The sequence below is a fragment of the Cavia porcellus genome, unplaced genomic scaffold (genome assembly GCF_034190915.1).
Source record: "Cavia porcellus strain 051 isolate PalLab524CR breed Dunkin Hartley unplaced genomic scaffold, mCavPor4.1 scaffold_13, whole genome shotgun sequence".
NCBI classification, from domain to species: Eukaryota; Metazoa; Chordata; class Mammalia; order Rodentia; family Caviidae; genus Cavia; species Cavia porcellus.
Window position 1 is genome coordinate 44,095,916 of NW_026947496.1, and position 12,178 is coordinate 44,108,093.

Genomic DNA, 12,178 nt, shown 5'->3' on the forward strand with positions numbered 1-12,178 from the left:
GTACTCCATTGTATTAAAAAGCAAAATGTTTTTATTCATTGGTTGAAAGTTATTTTGGCTGTTTCCAAGACTTAGTTATTACAAACCATGCTACTATAAACATGGGTGTGCATACATTGCAATAGTCTGAAGTTTTTAACACTATTGGGAAAATAACATAAAGGAGAATAACTGGATCAAATAGAACTTCAAGTTATAGAGTTTTGAGGAATCTTCACAATGATTTCCACAGTGGGGGGACCAGTCCACATTCCCAACCTGAATGCACAGGTTTCTTTTTCTCCACAGTCATCCCAGCATTCTTGTTGCTTGATTTATTGATAATGACCATTGTTTCTGGAGTAAAATGAAATCTTACTGCATTTAAATGTGCATTTGTCCAATGATCAGGTGAATTCCCATATCAGGAAAACAGGGAATGTTCAAATAAACAACATAATGTTGAACCTCAGTCTTGTAGCAAAAAAATAACAAGTCAAGCCCATAAACATTCAAGGAAAGGAATTATAAAATCAGAGCAGAAATTAATTCAATCCAGACTAAGGAAACAACACAAATAATCAATGAATGGAAGAGGTGACTCTTTGTACAGTTAAATAAAATTGACAAACCACTAGGCAAACACATCAAGAAAGGAAAGAAAACATTGACACTCATGCAATTATAAAAGGAAAGTGTTAAATCATAACAGATCCTGCATAACTTCAGGAGATCATCAATGCCTACTTTGAGAACCTGTACTCAAAGAATGGAAAATACACAGTAATTGGACAGATTCCTGAATCCATATGAATTATCAAAGCTGAGTTAAAAAGATATAAATGTTCTAAATAACCCAATAACAAATAATGAAATGGAAGATATCATTAAAATTATACCAACAAAGAAAAGTCCAAGTTCTAATGAATTTACTGCTAAATGTACAAGAAATTCAAATAACACACTAATGCCACTAATGCTGAAACACTGGGGAAACTGAAAGGGAAACAGTACTTCCAAAATCATTCTTTGTAGCAAGTGTTACTCTGATTCCCAAACCAGAAAAGAACCCAAACAAAAAAGAAAACTACAAGTCAATATCCTTAATGAATATAAATTCAAAAACCTCAATAAGATACTGGCAAACAGAATACAGCATAATGATCAAGAGTATACACTATGATCAAGTAGGACTCATCACAGGGATGCAGGGATGGTAAAGCATACACAAATAAATGTAATATACCATATTAACATAACCAAAGACAATAATCACATGATCATATCAATAGATGCAGAAAATCATTTGATGAAGTCCAATACCCATTCTTGATAAAAACACTACAAAAAATTCGATTAGGTATCTTTATTTCAACCTGAAAAACAGTGACAAACCAGTATCATACTAAATGATCAAAACCTGGAAACCGTCACTCTAAAATCAGGAATAAGACTAAAATTTCTATATTGAACATGTCTGTTCAATATAGTTCTGAAATATTAGCCAGAGAAATTAGATAAGAGGAAGAAATAAGAGGAATAAAAATAGGAAAGGAAGAAGATAAATTATTATTTTCAGATAACATGTTACTCTACATAAATCCTGAAAAGTTCCACCAAAAATTCTAGATTTAATAATAAAATTCAGTAGCATAGGTGGATATGAAGTCTAATCTCAGAAATCAGTATTATTTCTGTACACAAATAGCCATCTCACCAAGAGAGAAATTAAGGAAACCAAACCATTCACAAAAGCATAAAATAAATGAAATATCTAGGAATCAATATCACATGAAAGTAAAAGAACTTTACATTGAAAACTATAATGGTCTACAAAATGAAATAGAAAGGAATAGCAGACAATGGGTCTTTCTAAAAATAGAGAGAACCAATATAGTGAAAATGGCCACATTTCTAAAATTGTTAAACAGATTTAAAGTAAACCTTATCCAAATGCATATAATATACATCACATAACTACAGAAACATTCCTAATATTCTTTTGGAGCCTGAAGTGACCAAGAATAGTAAAATCAATGCTGAGTTACAAAGACAAGGCAGAGGGCATCACAATTCCTGACATGAAATTATATGAAAAGGCTAATATGTTTAAAACAGCATGGCACTGGCAAAACAAAAAAAAATCCAGATTTCAATATCAGAGCAACAAATTAGAAGATGCACAAACAACTCCACACACACTGAACCATCTTATTTTTGACAGAGGGGCCAAAAACTTTCCTGATTTAGAAAACTAAACTTTTTAATTATGGGTGTTGCAAAAAGCTGTCTTTCCACATGCTTTCAGCATGCACTAAACTAAAATAAAATTGAATCACAAATCTAAATATTAAAACACAAACACTAAGTCTTCTGTAAGAAAGATTTGGTAGGCCTTTTGGGAAAAAAAAACTGTAGGAAAGACTTTATGAACAAAATCCCAGTTCCAAAGAAACTAGTATAAATAATCAATAGTTGGAATATCATCTTGTTAGAAAATAGTTTTTGTATAGCAAAAATTCCTCAAAAGAGTGAAAAGACAATCCACACAGTGGGAGATTTATTTGTTAGTTTTTCTCAGACAAAGGACAAATATATAAAGAACTCAAAAACTCAGTCTTCCCCAAAACATTTAAAGAAGCAATACAAAAGTGAGCATCTGGAATAAGTATATACTTTTCAGAAGAAGTATAAACATAAAATAAATATGTGAATAAATGTTCAATATCTCTGGCCATTAAAAAATGTTTTCTTTCTCTTTTTTATCAGTTATCCTAGGATCCGGTATTTTAATACTCAGAAGTAAGACAGAATCTCTCATGGAGAACATACTGAAAAGCTTGAAGGTCAAGCAGGCAGGAACACATTACAATTCATTCCTCTGATGATGGGAGAAATGACGGGTTGAATTGAACTTCTCAGTGCTGAGCTAGGCTAGTTTGGGAGGTAGCTGATCCATGTGACTTAAAAATGCCCTTCATCACATACGTGGATACAGCAGTTCTCAGTTTACACTCAACTGAAATTTCTTTCTTTTTTTTTTTTTTTTTTTTTTTTTTTTTTTGTCTTTTTCCTTTTTATCGGTACCGGGGATTGAACTCATGACTGCCTGCTTGCAAGGCAGACGCTTATGCCGCTGAGCTAAATCCCCAGCCTCTCAACTGAAATTTCTATTAAGCAGGTTTCCGAATTTCTCTTCAAAGTATTTTGCTACTAATAATATTGCTACACCAATATTTCTGTTCAGAAGCAAGAAAAAGAGATGCTTGACAATATAATGCATAATGTTTACAATCCCTTGTGGGAAATTGATACATCTATATAATACATTTTTTATTTCTTTATTTTCATCCCCTTTCCTTTCTCTCCTTCCCACTTCACCCATACCTTGATCCAATTCATTCTTGGCTACTTTTCTCTCATTGCTGAGCCAACACAGCCAAAATTAAGGAAGGAAGGGTTTATTAGCTTACAGTTTGTGGAGGTTTTAGTAAATAATCAGGTGGCTCCACTGCAGGACTGGTGTGGCAAAAAGGCAGCCATTCAAGGTGGTAAAAGACAGCAAAAGTAAGAATTGCAAAAGTAGGGGATAAATAACAAGCTTCTTTTTCTCCCTTATATTGTATTCAGGCTCACCACCCGGCTGCAATAAAAGTCGTGGAGATAGTGAACAAGGGATATCTCTTCAGAACTAGAATTAAGAGACAAACCCAAGAACATTAAAAATGTCTACCCAGGAGGATTTCAGAGTAACTACCTTGCATCTACGCATCTCCATGTCTTTGTGACATGGAGTATTTATTGAGATTGTTTTATATCTGTTCTACAATTAAGTATATGATTAGAAAAAGATTTTTTTTTTTTGTCTTTGTCCTTTTTATCGGTACCGGGGATCGAACTCATGACTGCCTGCTTGCAAGGCAGGCACTTACGCCGCTGAGCTAAACCTCTAGCCTCAAAAGATTGTTTTTTATTAAAATTTTTAGTAGTTCTCTCCAAAATGAATTAAGCACAGATGTATTTTCAAACACTACCATAAATCACTTAATGATCAGAACATGATTGGTGACTTTAAGCTCTCTGGGAAGAGTCAAAGATCTTGTTTATATTTTACACAGGAAAGAGAAAATAAAAAATTGATGACCACAATGGCCTTCTGAGAAAACAGAGTGATGATCAATAGTAATACACTTGTTTGTTAGGATTTCCCAGCTGCCTTACTGTTAAACAAAGTTATGTGATTAATGCTATGTCTGTCTCCATGCAAGGAATAGGTGTTGAAATGTGGCTGAATGTGTAAAATGCCAACTTACTCCTCCCTGTCCCTTCCTTGAGAGAGGCACACATTCAACATAATGCAGCCAGAAGGTCATACTTCAGTATCATTTTTTCCTACCAAGCAGAGCAAAGTTCTTTGCGCATGCATTTGATATGCAGCATGTGGAGAAATTCATCTTTGTAATGTTAAGCTCCTGAGATCCTGAGAATGTTTAAACCACAGTGAAATATAACCTATTCTGAGAAATAGCACCTATTAAAATGTATTATTTTACATAAATATGAAATTGCATTTATATAAATATTCTAATTTAAAATTTTTCCAGTGACCACATATAAAGGTTGTCAGTTTTTAGCAGAAACCTAAAGGTCATGCTACTACTCAAAATTATGTAGTCAGAATTGAGTTCAGCCTTCAATATTTTACTGTCCGACCTCAAACCTATCATTTTAATAACTATGCTACCCAGGCTTGATTGTGTTGAATCTACCCAAGAGAAGCCAAGTGGAGAGAATGATTAACTCAGGGCATCAATCATGATAAATATTACAAATAAAGACTTACTGTAGCAATTGGTTGATTTTAGCAAGAGGAATTTGAAAGAAAAATTATAAGTTTAGTTGAATTGGACTGACAACTAAATTTGTGTGAAGTACTGGTAGAAATGTTTGAGTTTTCAACCTGGGTGAAAACTCTGGTCTGATCCAAATAATTTGAATGTATATATATATATATATATATATATATATATATATATATATATAATGTGTGTGTGCAAACACAGACATGTGCCAACACACTTGTAAACACACATATTATACTTTGTGGCAACACATGTTATAAGAGTGGGTTTGGAAAGAGAAGAGCTTCTCAGTTGATCCTGATACTCATCTTCCTATCTTTGCTTTGAGAATGATTAGTTCAGGGGATTCACATAGAAATTTTATTAAGAGGAGAAATGGAACTACATTTGATTTGCTTTTCTTGCTGGAGTTTTGTTGTTGTTCTTCTTGTTGAATATATGTGACTGCTTTAAATTTAAATGAAAAGCAGCATGGCAAATACGTGATTATTTTTATGAGTAATTAGTACAATAAAGAACTAACAAATGGCAAGGAATAGGAGGGATGGTACATTTTCCATCAGGAATGCAAATCTGTGGACAGAATTGGAGAATGCCTCCTCTGTCGCTTATCTTCTAGTGGAGAGTATTAAAGGATTTGAACTTCATATTTCTCCTAAACTATACCCACAGTATCTCCTTTCTCCACCCCACCAAGTATAGTATCACCATCAGGATCAGAGCATGCTGGTCAGCTTAGTATTTTGGCTCCCTTCAGAGTCCAGGATAGTACAGAACCTGTGTTTATCCATTCATCTTCTGCTGCTAGTAACAAAATATCACAAATGAGGTAAGTTACAAAGAAAAGAGGTATATTTTGGCTCATAGTTTTTCAGGTGCAAACTCTCAGTGCTGCATCTGGTGCTGGATCTTAGTGGCAGACAATAGTGAATGGAAAGAGACAGAGTGCACAGGTACATTTGTATCTTTTAATTTCTCTCCTTCTCATAAATCCACCCAGATTCAGTGATGATGACTTTACCCTAATCATCTTACCTAATACTAATCACCTCCCAAAGAAGTAATGTTTAGAAACCATAGTTAATTAAATCTCTAACACTTCATATCTCACAGTAGTGATTAAATTTTAACCCATGATGTCTTGGGAAAATGCTATTCAAGTCATTAGCAGATCTGTTTCCCCTAAGGAAAAAGAAAGGCAGAAGTGTAATAAGCTTCTTCTATATTCTTGCTTTATTTCACCAACCCATAAGGATATATGGAAATAGGAAATTTATTTTAGGAATTATAGCATGTATCAAAAGTGTATCTGTGTAGCAAATATGTTTCTGTGATAAGCATGATTTTCCCCCTTATTTAAAAGAAATATATTGGTGCATTTGTCAGTTTTACTACTGATTGAAAAAGTTACCAAAAAACCATAGTTTAGAGGAGAGGTTTGTTTGGCAAATGGTTATAGAGAATTCAACCTATGATAGACTGCTCAAGGCAGAAACACCATAGTAAAAGGAATTAACATAACAAATTTCTTAGTTTATGGTGGCCAGGAAGTAGTGCAGAGAACAGGATCAAAGAGAAAGAGGTGAGGGGTCAGATATAGAGCACAAAGTTATGTCCCCATGACCCACTCACATATGCCCAGTACTATACTTTACGAATGTTCAAGCCAATCAAGTTGACAATCCACCTTAATTTTATATCCCATGCTTTGTCAAATTGATATTCACACCATTCACACCTTAAACCATACTTCATTTCAACGTAAACACAAGTTCATAATTCTGTCTAACATAATACAATTATCCCACATAAAACCACAATACAAAAATGTCTTTTGCAATGTCTCAGTCAATGTATCCAGCATTGCTAAAAATCTATGTCAACGTTTCTCTTGAGACTTAATTGAAACTCTTAGCTGTAAAAAGAACCCTTGTTTAAAAATAAAAAGACAATCCAAAACAACAAAAAACTTCTAGCTATAGTAGTTCAGGCCTGTAATTTCACCATTCAAGGAAGTTGAGGCAGGAGGATTACAGGTTCAAACCTAGCCTGGAAACCTTAGTGACTCAGTGTAGCTTGGTGTGAAAGCCCTGGGTTCAGTCTCCATACCTCACTCATGCAAAAAAATGAATAGCAAAAGAAAACAACAAGTTATACAATCCCAAGATATAGAGGCATTTTTCCATAAGAAAAAATAAGGGGACAAAAAAGAACTGTATAAAGCAAAACTGAAACCCAGAAGGGCAAACATTAAGTCCTTTAGCTCCATATCTGGAATCTGGGGAACATGATGGTAAAATGTGAATCCAGAGGACTTAGACAGCCCAACCCAAGAGGCGTTGCTGCTTGCAGACCCTATTCCTTGTTCCTGGGCTGAATTCCCTCTTAGCTGCATGTTTTGCTTGTAAATGTTCTATGTTCCTGGCATCTAGATATTCATTGCACCTTTGTCTTTACATTTGCAGTTTCAGGAAACATTCATTCAGGTTCTCCTTGACTGGGTTCCCTGGCCTTTCTCTGAAATCTGAGTGGAAGCCTTCCTGACCCCTCCACTGTGCACTGTGCATTCTAGTAAAGCTGACATCACATGGAAGATGCAAAAATCTGTTGCCAGCAATAGCAGTAGCTAAGGTCCCTTGAACCTAATTGTAGTAGTCTCTGACTCCCTGATTGGTGAGACTCTTAGGGAAACAATTGGCTTAGAGGCCACTTTTAATTACGGCTCCCAAGGAAAGGTTCTCAATGTTTTACACTTGAGCTTGTGGTACCTTCTTGCTGATTTCTGAGATGCTGTGAAGTGTCTTTCTTCTTATATCTGTAGAAGTAGTGATGATCTCAGCATTCAACACAACTTTCATTCCAGCTCTAAAGATCCTTTTTTGGGCCAAAATCTAATTCTGTAAATTTTCATGTTCTGTTTTTTTGTTGATTCCACTGTACATATGGCCAAGGTAGCCAGCAGTATCCATGACACAGACTAAGTGTTCAATTGCTTTGAAAATTCCTGTACCATAACAATTAATACCCTTAATCTTAATCACCCGTGAGGTCTCAGGACTTGGGTAAATGCAGAATTTTTCAGTTAGGACATAACACACATGGCTTCTAATACCATCACCAATAGAGTCTTTGTTCCTAACTGAAATATCCTCAATCTGGCATTTTATGTCTTCATCGCTGTCAGGATTATGGTCCTCTGAGCTTTGAAGAGTACTCATCAGGCTCTGTTTTCAGCATTCAAAGGCTGATAGCTCCCATATTTTTCCAAGCTCCTCCCACAAACCAGTTCCAAATGATTCTTAACCACACAGTAAGGTGTAGTCATAACAGAGACCCTTCATCTATAGGGCAAATTTCTAGTCTTTATAGACCCCTTAGGTAGCTATTGGGCCAGTCAAGTTAACAGTCTACCTAAACCTCACATTGGGCATCCAATGTCTTTGCAGAGTGTTTTGATATTCACACTCGTGTCTCCAACACTACCTCTAATGTCACTTCTCTAAGAAACCCTACTCATTCCTATAATTACGATTATTACTCATCCATTCCTATAATTACGGTGGTTACTCATCCATGCCATCACTTTTAAACAAACTTTTCTACATAATGTAGAGATTAAGATCCATGTTACACAAATGTATCAACCCCTTAAGGTAAAAGTAATCATTATGGACTATAAACATTCACTAATAATTTTTTTTTAAAAGTTGAAAAGATCACTCTAAAAAATCTCTTCTATATATCGGTGGTATGCTGTATAAAGAAATATTATGTGTAATCAGTCACGATGTAGGCATAGGAGTGATTACCAATGAAGACCTATTTTTTAAAGGATCCTTCATTAAAATTAGATATAGGAAGAAGAAAGGCCATCATGTTGTAGAAAGTTTCAAATGCAACTGAAAGTGAATGTGAGCTTGATAAGTTCTGGAGATGTAAGGTAGAGAATTTATTACTTTTCATCTAATTGTTTCGAAAACGTGAATATCTCACACATACCCACATACACACATACACACATGCACCAATACACACATACATACACCATTTTATGTACTAAGGATAGAATTTCTCAGAGATAATAAAGCCGAAACCTGTTAGAGGATATAATTTTTTCAAACTGCTCAATATTTTACTGTTTTCCAAGTCACCCACACTCCATCGGTGAATGGCATTCTGCACTAGAATTTTAGTTCTTTTCTCTTCTGTGCTTCTGCAACTCTTATAATTGGGCCACTTGGGTGCCCAGGAGAAGAATGATTCCCCTTTTAAGCCATATTTTTCTTGATAGAAAGAATCTCCTCCATATCCAAGGTCACGTGGAAAGACTTAATCAAATCTTTATCCTAGTCCTATTCCAAATATTTGTTAGAAAAATGAAAAACAATTGTTTTCTCTTTTCTATGTTTTTTACTTATATGAAAAAGAGTTCATTTTATAAGAATTCAATTGCAAGTATTCAATTCAAGAAGTATTCAAGAAGAAAAATGTGCTTTAAAAGAATAGGCCTCATTTTTTCTGAGCAAATTCGAAGTCCTTGAAAAAGAATCATAAGACATATAATAGACAAGGGGAATAGAAAAAAGTGACACAGATTGGAAATAGCTACTTGGGGTTGAAAGAGTTTTGGCCCAGACAGGACACTGTAGATGGTAAAGGCTCAGGCGGAACCAAGAAACTTCATCTCCCCCACACCTAGGAATTTACCTCTGTTGCCAAAAGAGTATCAATGGGCTACCTGTGCATCCCTAAGGCCCTTTAGGTTCCACCCCAAACCTAGGCTGCTTATATGCCCCCATTCCACGTGTTCCACGGAGAGATCACTGACTGACCCTGGGGGGAGATGCTGCCCCTAAGCGATCGGGGGTGTCTCTCCCAGCATTCTCAAAATAAAGGTCATTTATATTTCATACTTCTTATGTTTTCAGCTGCTGCCGGTCCCCCACAGTTTTATCAGGGGTTATGAGAGCTACTGGTAAGCTGTTTTAAATGGTAAAAATGTGTCCTAGGGCCAGGGAAGTACCTACCTGGCAAGCATGAAGTTGTGAGTTTGACTTCCCAAACAAACAACAACAACAACAACAAAATACCAAACAAACAAAGGTGGGGGGGTCCTGTTAAAAGTAATGACAATACATTTGTGATTATTGTAATTATCCACGATCATGATAGTGTAAGGAAATAGAAAATGCAGATATTCAAGAATGAGGGGGAAGTTTGCATTAGAATAAGTTTCAGGCCTCAAAAGAGGAGATAAAGCTTCTGCTCAGGATCTGACTGAAATGCTAGGTATATGGGACATTCTTCAGAAAAGAGGGAAGGAAAGTCATATGCATTTATCAGCTCCTTCTCCTTACTGCTGTGCCCATGCTAAGGGTAGATCATGCTGAGCTGTAGTCCATCACCACCTGAACCTCTGCATTACAGTGGAAATTAAATGGAGCATCAGGTTAATCGTACTCTAACATTCTGATTAGAAATCCCGTCCATATAAAAGTTTAGTATTTTCACAGCATGTTTTCAAAATGTTCTATTTCTTTTATTTGCTCTTTAAACCTCTTCCATGAATTTTCTTACTCAATATAATATTTCAGCTAAAAATACGATGAGGTTTATTTAAATGTGTCACTTTCAGAAAGGAGACTGATTCTGAGACTTTCAGTGCAAATTAATATGAATCTTCTCTTTGGATCTATTACAATAGAGGGACAACAAAACTGATTCTTGTGCAGTAGACAAAGTGCTGCTAAGTTCTCCTCTTCATGATAAATAGCAGAGGCTTAACCTAATTTTCCAGTCATTTCAATACATATGCTCAGGCAAAAAACCAGAGGCCATATGTAGCTATGTATAACCTATAAACCTATTAGAGTGTTTTCAGTGTTAACTCATGCCCATCCTAAAGAGAAAGTACATTGTTTTTATACTTTTCTTTCGATTTGAAAGTGTCGTCTTGGGGGTTGTGGTCATTTCTCTCTTTCCCATATACATAATGAATTGGAATTCTTTCTGGTATTATGACTTTAATAAAAAACACTTAAAGAGTTTTTAATTTAGATGAACCATGCTAGAGGGCAAAAGGAATTAAAACATTTTATAAATTATTGAAATTAGCTTTTGATGAACACGACTTATTAAGTTCTTTTCCTATCTGGAAAATATGCTCTGTAGTGATTCATTTTGCAATGTTAGTTAGCCTTTGAAATTAACTTAAAAGGTTACTTTTTCCATAAATTTCTCCAAATATGGTCCCTCCCACCTTTAAACTCAAATAACATTTTGTGTTTTCTCAAGCTAATGTATAGTATATTATTAAATGTTTTTTATTTGATACTCCATTTCTTCATTTGAAAAACTGTTAGATTATTTGTGATGACATTTGTAAACATTCACATAAAATTGATATTTATTTTACTTTTATTGATTTATTTTAATTAAGTTTATCAGCATATTTTAGATATACATAATGACTGTATTTATTATAAGGACTTTGTAACCCCAGATGATAAATCTTAATTCCTTATTTTTGAAAAATATGGAATGATTCACGAACCTGCATGTCATTCTTACTTAGTGGTCATACTAATCATCTCTGTATCTTTCCAATTTTAATTTGTGCTGCCACAAATGAATGAATGAAATTTTTTGAATGAATTTTGAATGAGTTTTTTGTATATCTTTATTATTTTAATGTTTGATATAACTCTAGTATCAATTATGTTAAAGTCTATTATCATACTGCCTTAATTTATTTTTAATTTTAGCATAAAATAGTCACAAGCCTTACTGATTTTTTTACAAAATATATTAGACTTTTGTCTTTAGGTTTTCTGTTTAATTTCTCTAGCAACATGTCAAGAAACGGCATCTGGGATTCCAGGGAACACCATAGGTATGGTGATGAACAACCATTGTCATTGTTAGATTATCAGACTCATTTGCAGGAAGCAAACACCACTGTTGTACTTTGAGTGATAAAAATATCTGCTATTGGTAGTTCAACAGAGTGGTAAAGAAGATAAATTTCACAGAGTGTGGCTTGTTTTGGTAAGCTGCAGGGCTCAAGTGATACTGATTGACATAGACATCCATATCAACTTGATCTATATGGTGTTCTATTGCAAAAATATTTTGTTTGATGACTCTGGCATTCCACTGGCTTTAAATGATGAGACTGCCATAACTTTGTGAAGAATGGCAAAAGCTAATGTCACCGCCGTCAGAAGGATTTTGCAAAATGGAGAAATATGAGGGAAACTAAAATAAATACAAGACATATTTTTGAAGTCAAAACATCTAGCATGTAGAGTTAGGAACAAATAGACATGTTGGGAAGA

General features: G+C 34.7%; 1 pseudogene; it reads right to left on the minus strand.

Moving 5' to 3' along the window:
* Positions 1-11,370: 11,370 nt before the first annotated feature.
* On the minus strand, positions 11,371-11,468 carry LOC111757916 (U6 spliceosomal RNA; annotated as a pseudogene).
* Between the last annotated feature and the right edge of the window lie 710 nt (positions 11,469-12,178).